A 19,433-nucleotide genomic window follows, 5' to 3' on the forward strand; every position below is an offset into this window, starting at 1 on the left:
ATACTGTTCTCCATAGTGGCTGTATCAATCTACATTCCCACCAACAGTGCAAGAGGGTTCCCTTTTCTCCACACCCTCTCCAGCATTTATTGTTTCTAGATTTTTTTTTTTTTTTTTGCGGTACGCAGGCCTCTCACTGTTGTGGCCTCTCCCGTTGCGGAGCACAGGCTCTGGATGCACAGGCTCAGCGGCCATGGCTCACGGGCCTAGCCACTCTGCGGCATGTGGGATCTTCCCGGACCGGGGCACGAACCCGTGTCCCCTAAATCCGCAGGCAGACTCTCAACCACTGTGCCACCAGGGAAGCCCCTGTTTCTAGATTTTTTGATGATGGGCTTGATGGTATCCTTTGAGCACAAAAGTTTTAAATTTTGATGTAGCCCAATTTATCTATCTTTTCTTCTGTCACTTGTGCTTCTGTTGTTAACTATAGGAAAGCTTTGCCTTTCCCAAAGTCATAAAGATGTACTTCTATATTTTCTTCTAAGAGTTTTAGTTTTAGCTCTTACACTTAGATAGGTGTGTGATCCATTTTGAGTTAATTTTTGTGTATGGTGTGTGAAGAAGGGGTTACAACTTGATTCTTTTGCATTTTCATGTCTTGTCCCAAAACCATTTGTTGACAGACTTTTCTTTCCCTCATTGAATTGTTCCAGTACCCTTGTCAAGAATCAGTTGACCATATATGTGAGGGTATATTTCTGTATTCTCAATTCTGTTCCATTGGGGTACATATCTATCCTTATGCCAGTTGCCACACTGTTTTGATTACTGTGCCTTGGTAGTAAGTTTTGAAATTGGGAATACGTGCTATTGGCTGACTACTTTTGTCCTCCTAAATTTATGTTAAATCCTAATGTATTTGGAGATGAGGCCTTTGGGAGTTGCTTGGATCATGATTTGTGGAATTCTCATAAATCTGATTAATGTCCTTATAAAAGAGATTCCAGAGAGCTCACTCATCCCTTTTTCACCATGTGAGGACATGGAGAAAAAAAGGCCATTTATGAACCAGGAATTGGGCTCTCACCAGACACCAAATGTGCAGGCATCTTGGACTTCACAGCCCCCAGAAATTGAAAATTTTGTTTTATTTTATTAAATTAATTTATTTATTTTTGGCTGCGTTGGGTCTTCATTGCTGCATGTGGGCTTTCTCTAGTTGCGGTGAGTGGGGGTTACTCTTTGTTGTGGTGTGCAGTCTTCTCATCGCGGTGACTTCTCTTGTTGCGGAGCACAGGCTCTAGGTGCACGGGCTTCAGTAGTTGTGGCACACAGGCTCAGTAGTTGTGGCTCACTGGTTTAGTTGCTCTGCAGCACGTGGGATCTTCCTGGACCAGGGCTTGAACCTGTGTCCCCTGCATTTGCAGGCAGATTCTTAACCACTCCGCCACTAGGGAAGTCCCAATTTATGTTTTTTAATAAGCAACCAGTTTATGGTATTATGCTAAAGCAGCCTAAATGGACTAAGACAGTGAGTCTTCCAATGTTATTCATCTTCTTCAAGATTGTTTTGGCTATTCTGAGACCTTTGAATTTCCATATGAGTTTGAGGATCAGCCTATCAATTTCTTCTGCAAATAAGCCAACTGGGATTTTGATAGGGATTGTGTTGACTCTGCAGATTGCTTTAGTGAATATTGCCATCTTAATAATATTAAGTCTTTTGATCCATGAACATGGATGTCTTTCTATTTGTTTAGCTTTTCTTTAATTTCTTTGAACAATGTTTTCTAATTTTCGAAGTGTAAATTTTATACATCATTTGTTCAAATACTTTATGACTAAGTATTTTATTCTTTTTGCTGCTATTGTAAGTGAAATTGTTTTCTTGATTTCATTTTCAGATTGTTCATTGCTAGTATATAGAAATACAGTTGTATTTTGTATATTTCTCTTGTAGTTGTGCAACCTCACTGAACTAGTCTATTAATTCAAATAGTTTTTAATGAGTTTCTTAGGATATTCTATATACAAGGTCATGTCATCTGAATATGCTAGAGATAACTTTACTTTTTCCTTTCCAATCCAGATGTTATTTGTTTCATTTTCTTGCCTGATTGCCCTGCCTAGCACCTCCAGTACAATTGGAATAGAAGTGAGGAAAGTGAACATCCTTGTCTTGTTCCTGATCTTAAGGGAAAAGCTCTCATTTTTTCACCATTAAGTTTGATGTTAGCTGTTGGTTTTTTATAAATGCTCTTTATCAGATTGAGAAACTTTCCTTCTATTCCTAATTTGTTAAATCTTTTAATCATGAAAGAATATTGCATTTTGTCAAATGTTTTTTTTCTTCATCTTTTGGGATGATTATGTGGCTTTTGCCCATTTTTTTCTGTTTTTATGGAATATTGCATTGATTGATTTTCAGATGTTAAACTAACCTTAGATTCCTGAGATAAATCTTATTTGGTCATGGTTTGCATTCCTTTTTATATGTTGCTGGGTTTAGTTTGATAGTGCTTTGTTGAAGATTTTTGCATCTACATTCATAATAGACATTAGTCTAAAGTTTTCTTTTCTTGTGATGTCATTATCTGGCTTTGGCCTTATAGAATGAATTGGGAAATGTTCTTTCCTCTTCTATTTTTCAGAAGAATTGGTAAAGAATTTGTACTATTTCTTCTTTAAATGTTTGGTAGAATTTACCGGTGAAACCATCTGACTGGATACTATAAAACTCCTAGAGGAAAACATAGGCAGAATACTCTTTGACATAAATCGCAGCAGTATTTTTTTTGAATCCATCTCCTAAAACAAAGGAAATAAAAGCAAAAATAAACAAAGGGGACCTAATTAAATGTAAAAGCTTTTGCACAACAAAGGAAACCATCAACAAAACAAAAAGACAACCTACTGAATGGAGGAAAATATTTGTAAATGATATGACCAATAAGGGATTAATAGCCAACACAGAGAAACAGCTCATACAACTCAACATCAAAAAAGCAAAAAACCTGATTAAAAATTGGAATTGTGCATCCTTGAGCCTATCAGCAATGGAGGCCCCTGCAGCTGGATTCTGCCATATCCCTCTGAAAGATCAGGTGTTTCAGAATTGTCCACCAAAGGAACAGAAGAGAGGAGCATTTTTCTACCCACAGCTCCCATCCCCTATCACTAAATGTTTCCTTGTAAAGTGTTAACTCCCTTGCACTTTCAGGATTTCCATGTGTGAGTGCCAAGTGAGTTCTTGTAGATGTTCCACATAGCAGATCCAGGGAAGCAGCAAGGCAGCTGAAGTGTCGTGCTGTTATATGTAACTGCAGGTAAAGCGTCCAGGTAGAAGCTTGTTGTGCCAGTGGCTGGAGTAAGTGGTTTGATGGAAGACGTCAATTAGGGTACAAAGCTACTCAATATAGTGCATCCATACCTTTTGCTTTCCACTATATTTAATCATTCACAAAGACTTCAAAGCTGTGCTCACCCCTCCAAGTCTACGAAAGGCTTAAACATGAGGGTTCATGGAACAAGCTTCAGCTACTACTTCTGCAACTCATTCTAAGGCCACGATATTCATTTCCTTTCTCTATTTCTCACTGTATATTTCCCTCATCTTTATTTAGCACTTCAGTGCAGACAAGTTGCTTGCCTGGAAGGGTAACTCAGAACTTCATCTCTGGGGGATATGAGTCCTCAATTGTTTTACCTTTGTTGAACTGTGGTTTCTGCAGTTTCCCATTTACAGTTATTACTGAACATGGAAGCACTAAATGATGCCCCAGGGAAGCCCTGTGGTACCATATTGGGCTTCTTCCTGTCCATCACCTCATAACAGCATCCCTCCCTTTGCATGGTAATGGGATCAATTAGAACTGCCAATATAACAGCAACTTTTCTTGCCGGATGTTCTACTGTCACAAGGAGCCCCAGAATGGCAAGGTGGTAGTTGTAGGTTAAGGTTACATGGAATCCAACCCAGCAGAGCCTAACATTTTAGGGACAAGAAGAACAAATTCCGAAAACTATAAACTGGGTATGATAAGTGTTGTCTATCTCACTTGTATCCCTTGGTTTTCTGACCAATTGATTCTGGCTTTTAGGGACACAGCACCATGTTTATCAGCCATTGCTTCAGTACCATAATCCCAGAGCACAGTGTCCCAGACTAGCAGGATGTTGTCCCTGAGGTGCATCTCATAGGAGACTTCAATGAGCCATTCCATCATGCCATTAGGCTGCCTGTTTCTGAGTGGTGTGATATACGGTAGGGTTAGTGGATCAAGTGATCAAATGCCCACCGCCATAAAAAGGGTCTTTTAGTTGGCAATGATTGGTAGCATATGCAGCTGTAAAGGTGTTCTGTAAGTCTGTGCATGGTTCCAACAGAGGGACTATAGGCCAGGAAGGCAATCCCGTATCTGGAATAGGTATCAATTCCAATACGTAAAATTTGAGATAAGAGTTGTCTGATAAATCAATCTGCCAGTAAGTGGCTGGCAGGTCTCCTTGGGAGATAGTGCATCAGACTCTGCTCTTGGCAGGCTGAGCGTTCAGCAGTGACCTTGGTAAGAGGAGTCCCTTGCTGTGTGACCCATACATCACCTTCATTCCTGTCACCATCACCATAGCAACTCTGTTCCAAGGGCCTTTTGTGCAAGCTCTGGGGCAATGGTTACGTTAAAGTGAGCTCTAACATGAAACATGAACATGAGCATGTTTTGTGTCCTTTCCAACAAGTTCACCCCTGTACCTGTTCCCCAAATTCCTTTGTCTCTGTTCTTCTGATCTCATTCCTTCCCTGCAGCTGACCAATAAGAAGAGCCATTCAGCAATGCCCAGAATTAGATATTATTATACATTTCAGGTCGGGTCATTACTTCCTCTGTTACAAAGCAAGGACCACATGTCCTATTCTTATCTTTGCCCATTGGGAGTGTTCCCCTCAAGGCCACCTCTGACCAGGCTTCTACATGGCAGCATCATCAGCCAGCACCAATACCCAGAACTGATCAGTCAGAGAATTGGACCCATGTACCTTCTCGTAGGATCTGTGTCCCCTTGAGGATGTAAGACATGAGTTGAGAGATGGGCTACCTCTTCCTGTAAGTTCGGTGTGCCTTCAATACCTGTCTGTGCCTGATCCTGGAGGTACCATTTCCATCATAGGAAGGATGCTGCTGCAGCCACCCTACATTATGGTTTGATGGATCTGATAATATCAGTTCATAATGGGCAACCCAGACACATACTTCCTTGGTGTCCTGTGGTCAGGCTCTTAAGATTCTACTAGGGCTTCTTAGAATTCCAAGAACTGTTTTTCAAATGGCAAGTAGTTTTCTTCTGCTAAAGACGTGGCCTTATTGTAGAATCCAAGGTATGCACACTGGACTCTTCTATTGAGGCTTGTCAGGGAAAATACACTGCATTCTTATTCAACATGAGTGTTCCTAACACCATGATATCTGTTGGTCGTATGGCCTTAGTGGCAGGACAGCTTATGCTACATCCTGGAATGGCTGCCAACACCCTTGCTCTGAACACCCCTGAAATCAGGCACTTTTCTGTGCCACCTGATAAATGGCTCAAAGCAATATTCCCAAGTGTGGTATGATCTGCCTCTAAAATTCAGAGAGATCCACGAAAAGCTATACATTATTTTTAGAGCTATGGAGCATAAGGGCCACAACTTCTTTTCTGCTTAGGAGAGGGTTTCCTGACATGCCAGACCCTGCTCCTGGGATACTGTGGTCTGTATGCTGTAGTCACAGATCTTTGCGGATCAAGACTCCCTGGTTGCCAATTTGGCTTTGCTTTTCCTCAGGGTAATTTCATTCATCTTGCCTCTGTCTGTCAAGTAACGCCACACAGCCTCTGCTGTCCTTATTGAAGCTATAAATCCCAGCCGTTGTCGGCATCTCCTGCTGTGAACGCTGTCTTGAAGGACACAGCACCAGGGAGCTTCAAAAAGATGCTGCTGTTCCCCTCGTCAGTGTAATGTCTGGGCCACCAGCTGACTCTCTCCTGGGCTTATTTTTATGTCCAATCTTGGGGTGTTACTGCTTTTTGAATCGTCTACTTAAATCTTCTAACAAAATCCCTGTAAACCCCTGGGAACCACCTCCCCAATATGCCATAATGTGGCTTCCTTGTGTCGTGACAATATATGGGACCTTGGGAAACTCTTATTTTCAGAAACTTAAGAGTAGACTCATAGTCACCATCTATTCTCAAAATTACCCACAATTTCAAGACTCATTTCATACACTTCCTGTCCCTTGGGTCTCAATCCAACAGGGATGGAAGTGACACTAATTCCTTACTGGTTCCTGCTCTCTCTTATTTTCCTGAAATCCTGTCTGTTTTCTCCCCAGATCAGAGCTGGTTTGGCCCTCATTTGGGAGGTGTGTGGGGAGGTGTGGGAGCCACTGCCAGTGCTCATTGATACCTACTCTTCTTTTCCTTCTGGGCGTGTGAGAAATAGAACTTCTTGCCTCCATGCTGTCAACAGAGCCGTCTCACTAGTTCCCACTAGTAGTCTGGGGTCAGATATGTTGTATGTCACCCTGGAGCTGAGGCAGTCATGTTATTAGTCAGCTCAGGCCGCCATAACAAAATACCATGGACTGGGTGGCTTAAACAGTAGGCCTCTGTTTCCTCACAGTTGTGGTAATAGGTGCTGGCAACTTTGGTTTCTGGTGAGAGCTGTCCTCCTCGTTACAGACTGCTCCCTGATTGCTGTGACCTCACACTGCTGTCCCACAGGTGAGCAGGGAAGGAGATCCAGCACAAGTTCCTGTGCCTCTTCCACTTCTTATCAGGGTACTGTCCCCATCAGATTGGGACCCATCCGTAGGACCTCATTTCATATTAATCAAAATAAAGGTCCTGTCTCCAAATACAGTCACATTGAGGGCTAGGGCTTCAACATATGAATTTTGGGGCGAAACAATTTGGTCCATAACAGGAGGGAATGTTTCCTGTAACATCCTCCAACTTTCCTGGGCAACCCTGAAAGCCGTGTGTTCAGATGGCACAGATGTTCCAGATGGAAGGGAGCTGAGTGATGAGCCATGGCTTGGAAGGTGCTACCTTGGAGAGCCAATGGGACCACAGAGAACTTGGATTAAGGAACAATATGTATGCAGTCATGGAGCTATGGGGGCTGCTTTGTTACTGCAGCACAACCCATCCTATCCTGACTAATACAGGGGACTGTAGCCCCTGGTATGTATATGCTCCCAAGTTTTTGCCTCACGACTATCCCAAGGTCCTTTAAATCTAGGAAATTTTATGTAATTTTTCTGTATAAGAGTGGTCATAATTTCAAGAATAGGTAATATTTTGTGTATTGCTTCTCCCCCATGTCATGATATAGTTCCATAAAGATCATTTTACTGACTCCACAATACTTCAGTCCAAAGGCTGAGATACTCTAATTCAGAAGACATTCTTTTCATATAAGTTATTATTTTATATATAATTTTGTTTGCTAATGAAAAGCTTCCATTTACATTGAAGAAAACAGTGCCTCTCCTGGAATGAATCATCACAATTTAAAAATATACCTTTATTTTTAATTTAAAATGAATGTGATGGGGGACTTCTCTGGTGGTCCAGTGGTAAAGAATCCACCCTGCAATGCAGGGGATGCAGGTTTGATCCCTGGTCAGGGAACTAAGATCCCACATGCCATGGGGCAACTAAGCCTGCGTGCTGCAAACTACAGAACCCATGCCCTCTGGAACCTGCACACCACAACTACAGAGCCCACACACCCTAGAGCCTGCGCACCACAACTAGAGTAGAGAAAACCCACACACCACAACTAGAGAGAAGCCCATGCACCACAACAAAGAGCCCGCGTGCCGCAACAAAAGATCCCACATGCCTCAAAAAAGATCCCACGTGCCACCACTAAGACCCGACACAGCAAAAAAAATAAAATAATATAAAATAAATAAATCTTTAAAAAAGTAAAATGAATGTGATGTTCAGATTCATGAAGCCATGGTATCTTTCATTTCTCAAAACATGACATTTTCTATACTCTCCCTTGCTCTGGCTCTCAAGTAGCTTTATTTATGTGCTACTCTCAAGGTACACAGAGCTTTCTCGTGGAATGAATTGTGTTGAACAAATAACAGAAAATTCCTCCCCTAAGGATATTGGAATCTGCAGGCAAGTCACCTAATCCAGAATGCGGAATAAAGAACAAGCATTGTGTGTGGGGTAGGGTTGTTTCTGGAAAGATCAGCAGCAAGGTGTTTTTTTAGCCTCACACACAATTGATGCTATGGTTCAATGATTTATCAGGTAAAATGAGACATTTAACAATGAAACAGGCCATTAGGAAGCCACCAGTGGGTCATTTCAGTAGGCATTTCCATTTTAAGGATGGCCTCAGCCTTGTAGCAGAGAATGACAGAGAAATGCTTACCCTTGCGGAGATCTCGGCATGGCTAAGCTATTTTTTACTGCCTTTACGTGGTACCTGAAGGGAACATAAGAGGACAGAGGAGCAAATACAGTCGGCCTTCCATCGCACCCGTGACAATACCATCTCCAATTATAGCCCTCCAAGAGATCTCTGAAACTGTGTTTCTGAAGTGGTCATTTATTAAAGGCTTAGGGCTCTTCTGATAAATAAACTGGGAGGTTCTGTCATTCTCTCAGGGCTAAAGGAGACAGCTCTGGGGCTCAGTGTTTGATCAGGGACTGTGTGGGCTGAGGCAGGGGGGCAAGGTGCAGCTCAGGGCTGTGATTCAGCCCCTGAGTAATGAAGTGACAGGCTGGAGGCGACTTCATTACGTGTGATGCGGTGGCCCCATCCATCCACGAGAAGTGAGAGCACAGTGAGAGGGCAGGAGGCGTGTGATGGGAAAGGAAGCAGGATGTGCTGTCAGAGCAGGTGGTCTTGGGAGTGAGAGAGGTGTACGAGTGAATCCTGGATGAACAGGGAGATTTAGGACAGGTTACCCAGCTTCTCTGAGCCTCGATTTCCCCATCAGTAAAATGGGGATAAGAACAGTGCCTTACATAAGATCTGTGGTATGTATTTGATAAAATGATGTGTAACTGAATCACTTGGCCACACAGTAGAAATGAACACAACATTGTAAATCAACTATATTTCAATGAAATATAAAAAAATTAACAAATAAAAAAATACTTTGGATTAAAGTACCTAGTACCTGACAACAACCACAATAGTAATAACAACATTCACTTCTGTGACCAGCTGCTAGGTGCTTATATATATAAAATCATATAAAACCTTCCACTTAAAGTCTAACTGTTAGCTCAAGAGGGATATGGAAGTGAAAAAATATCTTCCTTATAATCCCTATGGAACAACTTTAGTGTCTTTGCTGCTTGACAGTCTAGGAGGATGATTTAGGGGGGAAATTATAGTGGGTGTTTCAATGTGTGAGTTGGGATGGTAGAAATATTTACCATCTTCCTCAAATATGTGGAGAAGATCAGTTGAGACAGTACCTATTCATGTTATAAAATACTAGACATTATTAATGATAATTCTGTGGTATAGATGCTATGCATTTGATAGTTTCAACTGGTTTTTCTAAAATCAGATATTCAAAGATTCCTTAGTCCCCTGGGGCCTGTTTGGGTACATCAGGGAACTGGAATAAGTGGGTTTTTTTGTCTCTTTGTTTGTTTTTTTAATTAATTAATTTTATTTTATTTTTGGCAGTATTGGGTCTTCGTTGCTGCTTGCGGGCTTTCTCTAGTTGTGGTGAGCGGGGGCTACTCTTCATTTTGGTGCGTGGGCTTCTGATTGCGGTGGCTTCTCTTGTTGCAGAGCATGGGCTCTAGGCGCACAGGCTTCAGTAGTTGTGGCACACAGGCTTAGTTCCTCCATGGCATGTGGGATCTTCCCGGACCAGGACTCAAACCCGTGTACCCTACATTGGCAGGCAGGTTCTTAACCACTGTGCCACCAGGGAAGCCCTGGAATAAGTGTTTTATATGAGGATTGTTTTTCATGTGCCAATAGGCTAAGGGGGTGTTATAAACATAACTTAGGAAACCAAAGTTATGCCTGCCCTCAAGGACTTCACACGAGAGAATGAGGTATGCAAAAAGGTGAATCACCATAGTGAGGGGTGGATGCAATAATAGCCCAGATATTAGTATCAGGGAGGAGAGTCATTGGTAAGACCATTTTGTTTGTGGGGTTATTGGTGGCAAGCAACAGAAATTATTTGTGGGTATTTTAAACAGAAGAGGAACTTTTCAAGACTACATTAGTTAGGCCACTGAATTGCTTGGAAGAATAGAAAACTAGGTTGGCAAAATAGGCAGAAGAAAAGGGAAGCCAGAAACTACAAACCAAATCCTGCCAGTGGGTCAGTCTGCTGAGGATGGCGTGGCTGTTCCCACTGAGTATCAGTGCACTGTCCTCAGTTGGCACCACCACTGGCCCAGGGTGCTGCCCGTGATCCACTCTGGACTCAATGCCTTTGGCATGTGCACCTGTTTGATAGAATGTAGGTCTCATCCTTTCTCTCTTGCTGCAGGGGACCTGGGGAGTGAGTCTTTGGCAGCTTCTATAGTTGGAGCAGGTTCTTTTTCCCTTATAAATATTATTTATAAAGTGAGGTAAATTCTCCAAAGGTAGGAAGGGAGTTCAGACACTGGCCAGCCAGAAACACATGCTACAGATACTGGAGGTCACGTTTTCATCTTTGCTGGTTTTCTTGTGCCTATCAATAAACAGCAAGTTGATTGATTATCATTTCATATTTATGGATGAATATATGTTAAGTTAAGATCCCCTATACCTCCATAAGCTGTGTGTTTGTTCCTTGTTCCTTTCCAAACCAGGCATGAGATGTGCACTTACACAAGCTCCCCAACTCAAATCATGGCTCCGTACCAAAGAACTAATAAGCAAGTCCAAGTTTCTTTTGCTTTTCGTGTTTTTTTGAATAATTACTTTACCTATTTCTTTCTTACCAATTCAGGCAACATACTTTTTCTCAAGGAAATTACATTTGCTTATGAATGTAAGTGAATAAGCAGAATGACAAGAGTTTGCTTCAGCTAGAATTAGACGGATATTGCAATTATTGGAGGAAAGAACATTTTCCTAAATTCAGCTATGAATCCTCTACAGATCAAAACAAGGACCGCTTGTAAGATGGTTCTCTTGCTTTAATACATATTATATTTTGTGAGCATATAAAAACCTCTTGTTATGTGGTAAAATACTCTTTTTGGCATTGAGGGAAACACATATATTCTGAATTTCATCATGATAGGGAGAACAGATAAGCTGAGTTTTTTGGGTCAGAAAAGGGGAGATTATGAGCTTTTCAAGTGTGTGTGATAAATACTGAAAAGGTACTGTCATGGATGTTTTTGCAGCTTAAAAGTATATTAGACCTGGAGTCTCCACTTAGGATTATAACTAGAGTTTCCTGGCCATGTTCTGCCAGGCCCTGTTATTGAAATGGAGCAGGACCCTATGGTCCTTGGCCCCCCACGTCCTCAGCCTGCCTTTTGTCTGTGGAAAAACTTTAGTCGAAGAATAAGTCAAATCAGAGAAGTGAGAAAATGCAGAAACAAAGGAAAACAGTCCAACAAGACTAAATAATAAAAGTTCAGTCATTAAGCAAAGTCAAGGACCTTTTGTTCCTTTTCAAGGGCTAGAGATAATATTCTGAGCCATATCCTGTGAGCTGTCTTATATACTGAAACCCCCACCAGGTGGAAGAAGTTAATACATGATGACCAGACTGTAGCCATGACATAAGCTGCCACAATTCTGAGAACTGGCCTCAAAGAAATGGGAACAAACCGACCCTGGAACTGAAGACTAGCTGTACTTAAAACAATCAAGATGATGGTGGCCAGACCACCGATGACCAGTGTCAAGAGGACTGTCAGAGCTGACTGTGCTGTTTCTGCATGTAGCCCCCTCCCTCTGTCTATAAAAGCTCTTGCCCACTGATTGTCAGGAGTCCAACCACCAGTTGCCAGCCTCCAAAATAAAGCAAGCTTTCCTTTCCACCAGCCTTGTCTCTTTATTGGCTTTTGAGAGCGGCAGCTGGACCTACTTTTGCTAACAGGTTTTGGTTCCCAGCGTGAGGCTGGGCTCTCGCGATATCTGGCTCCCGGGTTTTCCGGAGCAGGGCCGCCGGCATGAAGAAGCTTTGGGATGGCTGCGAGGACCCCTCTGCTCGTGGCTCACTGGCCCTGACCTGAGAGGGATCTGGCAGGGACATTCCTAGCAGCTGCTCAAACCATTTATTTGGGGGCACCTCGCTGTTTCTCCCCTGCTTGGCACTGGCTGCCAATGTATGCTTTCCCTTGCTGGAACGGAAAGATGCCTCTGGAAGAGCTGACGAGCTCCAAGACCAAGTAAGTCCACCGGTGTGCACCCGGCAAACTTCTCTTTTGAGCACGAAGTGTGATTTGGGTGTTTTGCCAGTTGGTTCTGACGTCAAGGCCCGTTTGTGAGCACAAAGTGCTATTTGGGCGTTTTTGCTCATTGGTTCTGACGTGTGTCTGACGTTGAAGACCGTTTGTGTTGTTAAGTGTTTGTTTGGGACTCCATATGGGTCATCCTCTCCATGATTTGTGACTGTTCTGTCTTTTGGTGTGTGAGGGTATATTCCATTTGTGTGATTGGTATTCTTGTTCCCTTTTGTAGAATGGGAACAATATATGGCAACAGTATTCTTTAGACTCTGGAGAAAATTGGTTAAGATGAAACTCTTCTGAAACTACAAAACTGATTCTTTTTGCATATGCAGTTGGAGAAAACTAGCTTGATAAAATACTTTTTTCAGAATCTTGACCCTGAGAGAACAGTGTTACCACTTTCGGTAACATTAGGTGCCCCTTTTTACGTTTCTGTTAACATCCCATGATCCACTCTTCTCCAGCACCTATCTCAATTTTTAGTTTACTTGTTTGTTTCCCTAATAGTTGATAACCTTTCTGAGGGCAGACACTGTGTTCTTTCTCTCTAGAATTGCTAGCTTTTACCGTGGCTCTATCAGTATCTAATGACTTGAACATAGACAGCTGAATAGTGTCATGGAATTAAAGTATTTATGTTTTATGCAGAGTAATATTCCAGTCAAACAGTAGGTTTTGAGTATGAGCCTGGTGGTGTGTTAGGTAATGCTGCTAGATGTGACATGTAACAGACATGATTTGTCTTTCTTGGATCTTGGAATCCAGAAGAATGTTCTTCAAGGAACAAGTAATGTAAAATTATATATGGCTCAAGGGATAGAGAAGAAGTTCCAAAATGCATTTCTGGCCAGATGATTGTGAATTATGTAAATGAACAAAGATATTAATGTGTTATGTAGAAATGCTGCTGATAAACATAGATTTTAAAATCATTCTACAGTTTTTATTTAAAATCTCGTCTAGTTAGCAAACAGTGATGACAGCATCTCACTGCTTCCCTCAACAATATATAATCTATACATGAAAGATGGACATATATTAAATTAAGGCTATAGAAGGAAATCACATCCTCCAATATACTAGAACAAAGAGGGATGGATAAAACAGAAAGGTGAAAATGTCATAAATGGATAACATAAATATTATTAGTTTTCCTAAGGTATTTGTTCCTGAGGAATAATCAAGGACTTTTTGATGATGGCCATTCTGGCCAGTGTGAGGAGGTACCTCATTGTACTTTTGATTTGCATTTCTCTAATAATTAGCGATGATGAACATCTTTTCATGTGTCTATTGGCCATCTGTATGTCTTCTTTGGAGAAATGTCTATTTAGGTCTTCTGACCATTTTTTGATTGGGTTGTTTGTTTTTTTGTTATTGAGTTGTATGTGTGAGCTGCTTATATACATTGGAAATTAAGCCCTTGTCAGTTGCATTGTTTGCAAGTATTTTCTCCCATTATGTAGGTTGTCTTTTTGTTTTGTTTATAGTTTCTTTTGCTGTGTAAAAGCTTATAAGTTTGATTAAGTCCCATTTGTTTATTTTTTATTTTATTTCTATTGCCTTGGGAGACTGACATAAGAAAACATTGGTACGATTTATGTCAGAGAATGTTTTGTGTTTGTTCTCTTCTAGAAGTTTTATGCTGTCATGTTTTATATTTAGGTCTTTAGGCCAGGCATAAGAATTACTCTTGATTTCTTTTTTGATAGATTACTAGACTTCTAGATCAGATGATTGAAAAAAAATCAAGGTCTTCATTAATTTCAGCAAGTCATTTGACAGTTTTTACTGATTTCCTGTTGACAAAATGGAACTCCGTCAATAAAGAATGTGGTTGTGAGGTTTTACTCTGAGAGTGGCCTAGGATGCCCTGTCCTACCCTTTCCCTCCCCTTTCACAAAGCCAAATGTAGGCTGAAAAGGTGTGCAAATGCCTGAAAACTGAGGATCACGTATTAATATGGAATTCAAGATGATTTAATCTGGTTGGAACAAACAGCCCAAACCAAGACAACTCCATTTATCATGATTAAATTCAGATACAATTGTTTAGGTTAGGAAACAAAGAAGAACAGAGATGGGGAGACCTATCTGGGCTGCTCTCAACGTATACATGAACAGATTTTTATACAAATCAAGTCTTCTGCTAGGGAACAGAATGATGTAGCTGTTAAGCATTCTAATTTTTCTATGGATGGCATTAATAGCAGGTTAATGTGAGATCTGAGGGACCTGAAGTTTCTGTCCTAAGCTGGGCTTCTCAGTTCACACCAGAGAATGGTATGTAGTAGCTGATTCAGTGATAAGCCAAGAGGAGAGTGATCAGAGAACTTCCCTGAAATTAAAACAAAACCCAAAACTTCTCTGATGGTACTGTGGATATCTGGCTTAAGGGAGAAAGATTTTAGGGCCACACTGATAACAATTTTTATTTATAAAGGGCTTTTATGTAGAAGAAAGAATAGATTAATTTTGCATTATTCTAGCAGATGGTAGAAATTGTAATAAGGATGTGGAATGTAATTCATGACAAAGAACTTTTTAGCTATTAGAACTGTGTGAAATTGGGGTAGAAAGTCTTAGGAGGCACTGAGCTCCCATGATTGTTAGTGTTCAGACGTGTAACTGACAGCTCTCCAGGTGGGGATTTTTACATGGAGGGAAAGTTGAATTGAATGGTAGTCTAAAGACTTCTAACTCTGGGGTGGTCTGAGCTTGTAGATTCTGTCTGTCTTTACTTTTTAACTCCAGAGGCTAACTTTTAATATCTTAAAATCACCCTTATGTTACAAGATGTCTTGCTAAAGATAGTAAACAGAATCCATTAGGAGGAGACAAAATGCATTTGGCTTGCTGTTCTTTGATAGGTCTTAGCTGCGATTGACATTAACTGTGGCATATGTATGTGTCAGGTTCTATCTTTATTCATGATTGTTGCTTTTTGCTGTATATGATGCTGTCATTCTTCACATATTCCAATCTTTCTTTTAACTCCCCTCAGAGTTAGCTTTAACAATGAATAAAAACTTTAAATCATTACATTTTACTATGCTTTTAAATAACTGGAACAAGAGTTTTGTATTTGAATTGAATTGTAATTCTAGGTGGCACACTGATTGTTAATGTAAACTTTCATAGCCTAGGCATGTAGGCAACATTTGGCACACTTATACTCTGCATTAATACTATAATTATGACCATGTTTATTGTATATTTTGTCATTTGTGGGACATACTTATGATCACTTTATGTGCTTTATCTTGTTTAATCCTTACAAAAATTCTAATAACACTCCCATTTTATGGATGGGGAGACTACTGTTTAGAGAGTGTAAGCTGTTTTTTATGGTGATTCAGAGCAAAGGCTTTTCTTTTACCTTGTTATCACCATAGGGTAGCAAGATTTATTTTGCATACACAAGAATCTCTGCAGTTCCATTCCACCATCCCCCTCCAACCTCTCAGGAGCAGACATTTCTGGAATTTTCTTTAAACTACCTTCCCCCACCTTTTAAAAGTTTTTTTGGTACACATGAAAAAAATAATCAGGTTTTTTATTTTTGTCTAATTATTTCGTCTTTCCAGCCTATTTTTACAAGTTTCAGTTCTAAACATTTAGGCCTCCTTCCAAAGTTAAGTTTTGAAGATTTTTGCACTTAGGTAATTCTAACTATGCCACGTTCCCAGCTATCAACCTCCCTAAAATGTCTCCAAGACTGAACGATAGTCAATCAACTGGGACCATTCGATGGAGTCCACAATGGGTAGAGTTCTGACCTAGTTGCCGTGGAGAGTAACCCAAGAAAGAGAAGATTGTCAACCTACTGAAACACAAAGTCACGTAGGAACGCTTTCAGAGGGATGTACATAGAGCAGGGATAAATTAATCAAATGGTAGGGGTCAACTAGCTAATCTGTTGTATTTCTATAGAACGTTGACAACCATGGCTGAGCTTATTATTAAAGGTTTTTCAATGCAAATATTATGAGGCATTCTGCAGTCAGAGCAGATTCCCTACCTTTTTATTTGTTCCAGCCGTGCAAGATTAGTCATTGATTTCAGCAACAAGGAGCACATACAATATTGTCACCTGCCGTTGATTGCCTTTCTCTTGTTCACCGAGCATGCGACAGGAGACAGCAAGGTTACTTAGTGGGATATATTAATTCAGCCAAGTGTCTAAATACACAGCCAAGCCTATTGAGATAAGGCTGTGACATATCTATAGCAGTTCCCCCCCCTTCTTGTTTATGTGACTGAATTTGCTTTCCTTGTAGATAAATCCTTTGAGAGCCACTCTCATTGGGTACCCTATTGCAGAGGGGCCAGAGATGTATCTAAGTCATTAGTTCTTTATTAGTTTGGGGACCATAGAAAAAATTCTTTAGTGAAAACCTCTCTCTCGCTCACTGGCTCGCTGTCTTTCCCTGTCTCCCTCCCTCCCTTCCTCCCTTCCTGGCTCCCATAAGTATATGTTCACTCTTATGCCCATTTCTCAGTTAAAATAGAGTTTGGTGTAATTAATTGGCTCCTAAAATCACAGAATGGGGCAAGTCCTCTCTATGCTATAATTCTGTAGGGAGACGGATTGTAAAAAAAAAGATTTTGATGAATGGGTGCTCCAAATTTCCATTGGAAAGTCTCTAGCCAAAAGTCTCATGCTATTCAGAGACATGATTATCTGATTGGATGCAGGGCTTGGCAGAAATCACTTTTTAACTCAGACGTGGGATGGCGACAGAGTCTCATTACGTTAATTTTATTTACAGGGCAGCCTGGTTTCCTGTGCTGCGAGCTGGGTGCTTATTCAGCTGCCTTGGCTTAGGTGGGTTTTCTGCACAGCATATTTTTGTTTCCAAACCATTTTGGCCCTGGAAAGATGTCTGGCCTCGTTTCACTTTCGTAAACTCTGATGAAAGCCACAGAAGTTTCCAGGGAGCCAGAGCAAGCCACTTGTGGGGCCCTTCCTTGCACTGTGTGAATGGCTACTGGAGGGTGGGTTCTAATCAGAAGACACTCCTGTTTCCTGAGGCTTTTGCCTTCACATAAAAAGGGAATGTTGTCACTGAATGTGGCATGAACCTCTCTGTGCCACCTCCCAGGAAGGGCTGAGAGCCACTAGATGTGCGACTTTTCTTTATGGGTAGATATGGGGTCTTATCACACACCCTTGGCCTCCCCCAGGATGCTCTGTGTTCATACTTATTACAAAGGATGTGGAAAAACTGAAAAAAGAGTCTGGATCTGGCTTTGAAGCTGCTACTACTGTTTTTGTTCCATTTGCTTCTCTAAGTACTAATGTTCGTACACATTATAGGGTACCTACACATATACCTTCTCATGGAAGCATCGTAACACATGGATGAAGGACGTGGAAACAGTGATGTTATTTCATAGAATAGCCTCAAAGGGGCCATTTTATACAGGTCACCCTGCTCAAAAGTGCTGGAGGTGGAATTTAAAGTCTCTGACAAGTAGTCAATGATTTCTTTTTTCTCACTCAAGAATGGTCCCAATCAAAATTAATATGTTAATTAATATGTTAATCTGAATAAATTATTAAATTTATCAGGATAGACATTGTATCACATTTGGAAAACAATGATAGATTAGACTACTCAGATCACAAGAAGATACTGATGACTGCTGAGAAATCAAATCAGAGCTAAATTTACATTTATGTTCAGCAATAAAAATTCAATTCAATTATTTCAAAATACACAAAATTGTATTTTGTGTTGGGTGTGGCTACATTGAATAGGCTATAAATGAAAGGGACTGAGGTTTCCTGATGTAGGAGTGCTGACAAAGGGCTTCAACAGCCCTGTTTTTAATGATACAGGCTTAGTTGGTTCTGAAACTGAGGTATTTGCACTTCAGGGCTGTGAAAATGCACTTATTTATGAATATATAGGCATGAACTGTTAGTAGAGTTCATCCCAAACCAACTGGGACCAAAAGCTCCTTTTTACCAAGCTCATGCTTTCTCTGGGTTCTATGCTGAGTACTTTGCTGATGTTATTTTGTGATTTACTAGTCACTACCAGGTAGCAGGTTAGGGACCACTAGCCTGATGATGACATGGGGTCCCAGAGAGTAAAGGACTTTGCCCGTACCTGCAACTCCTGCAGCCACTGCCCCAGGCACCCAGCAAGGTCTCCTGCTCTTGTCTCGATGGGTCTTCTTAACCCAAAGCTGCTTCAGTTACCAGGACGCAAGGGAGATGAGCTCCTCCTCTCCTTACCTGCCCCCCTCCCCACAAGAATGCAAAACTCAGGTTGAATAGGAATTAAAATGTCAGGCATTTATATTTGTTTTAGGGCAGGCTTGGAGAAATAGGGACTTTCAACAATTTATCTTTCATGCTGGAAAAAAGGAAAAAGAAAGTAAGAAAAAAAAAGAAAGAAAACAAGCATTTGCTTCAGTGACTAGATGTATAAAGGCTAAGATGTTTCTCTTATACTGAAAGATCTGGGTAATTGCCTCAATTTTCCACTTCTCTTTTTGTGTGCAGACATGGCCTAATTTTTTTTTTTTTTTTTTTCGGTACGTGGGCCTCTCACTGTTGTGGCCTCTCCCGTTGCGGAGCACAGGCTCCGGACGCGCAGGCTCCTGACGCGCAGGCTCAGCGGCCATGGCTCACGGGCCTAGCCGCTCCGCAGCATGTGGGATCTTCCCGGACCAGGGCATGAACCTGTGTCCCCTGCATCGGCAGGCGGACTCTCAATCACTGCGCCACCAGGGAAGCCCAGACATGGCCTCATTTTTTTAGAGCTTTTTCAACCAGTAAGTTTCCAATATATTTGAAGTTTTCAATTGTCTCAAGTAGAACGTAATAAGATCCTTTTCTTTGGGGCATCTTGTAAACATATTTTTAAAGAATTATTAAAATATGCGTACTTAGCACTGTTAGCAAATATTCACAGCCCTTCAATAGCAGCTGCTTTGAGGGATGATAGAAACTGTGCAGCAAGTTAGGACGACAATAAACCATTAACACTACACATCAAGTATAAATGTCATTTTTCTGCCTGCTTCCCA

The 19,433-nt window shown here is 41.1% G+C and overlaps 1 pseudogene; it reads right to left on the reverse strand.

The window, feature by feature from the left end:
* The window catches only part of LOC101327809 (mitochondrial carrier homolog 1-like), a 91,596-nt pseudogene that overhangs the window by 10,191 nt on the left and 61,972 nt on the right, over positions 1-19,433 (reverse strand).

Source organism: Tursiops truncatus, chromosome 10, assembly GCF_011762595.2.
Source record: "Tursiops truncatus isolate mTurTru1 chromosome 10, mTurTru1.mat.Y, whole genome shotgun sequence".
Taxonomy (NCBI): domain Eukaryota; kingdom Metazoa; phylum Chordata; class Mammalia; order Artiodactyla; family Delphinidae; genus Tursiops; species Tursiops truncatus.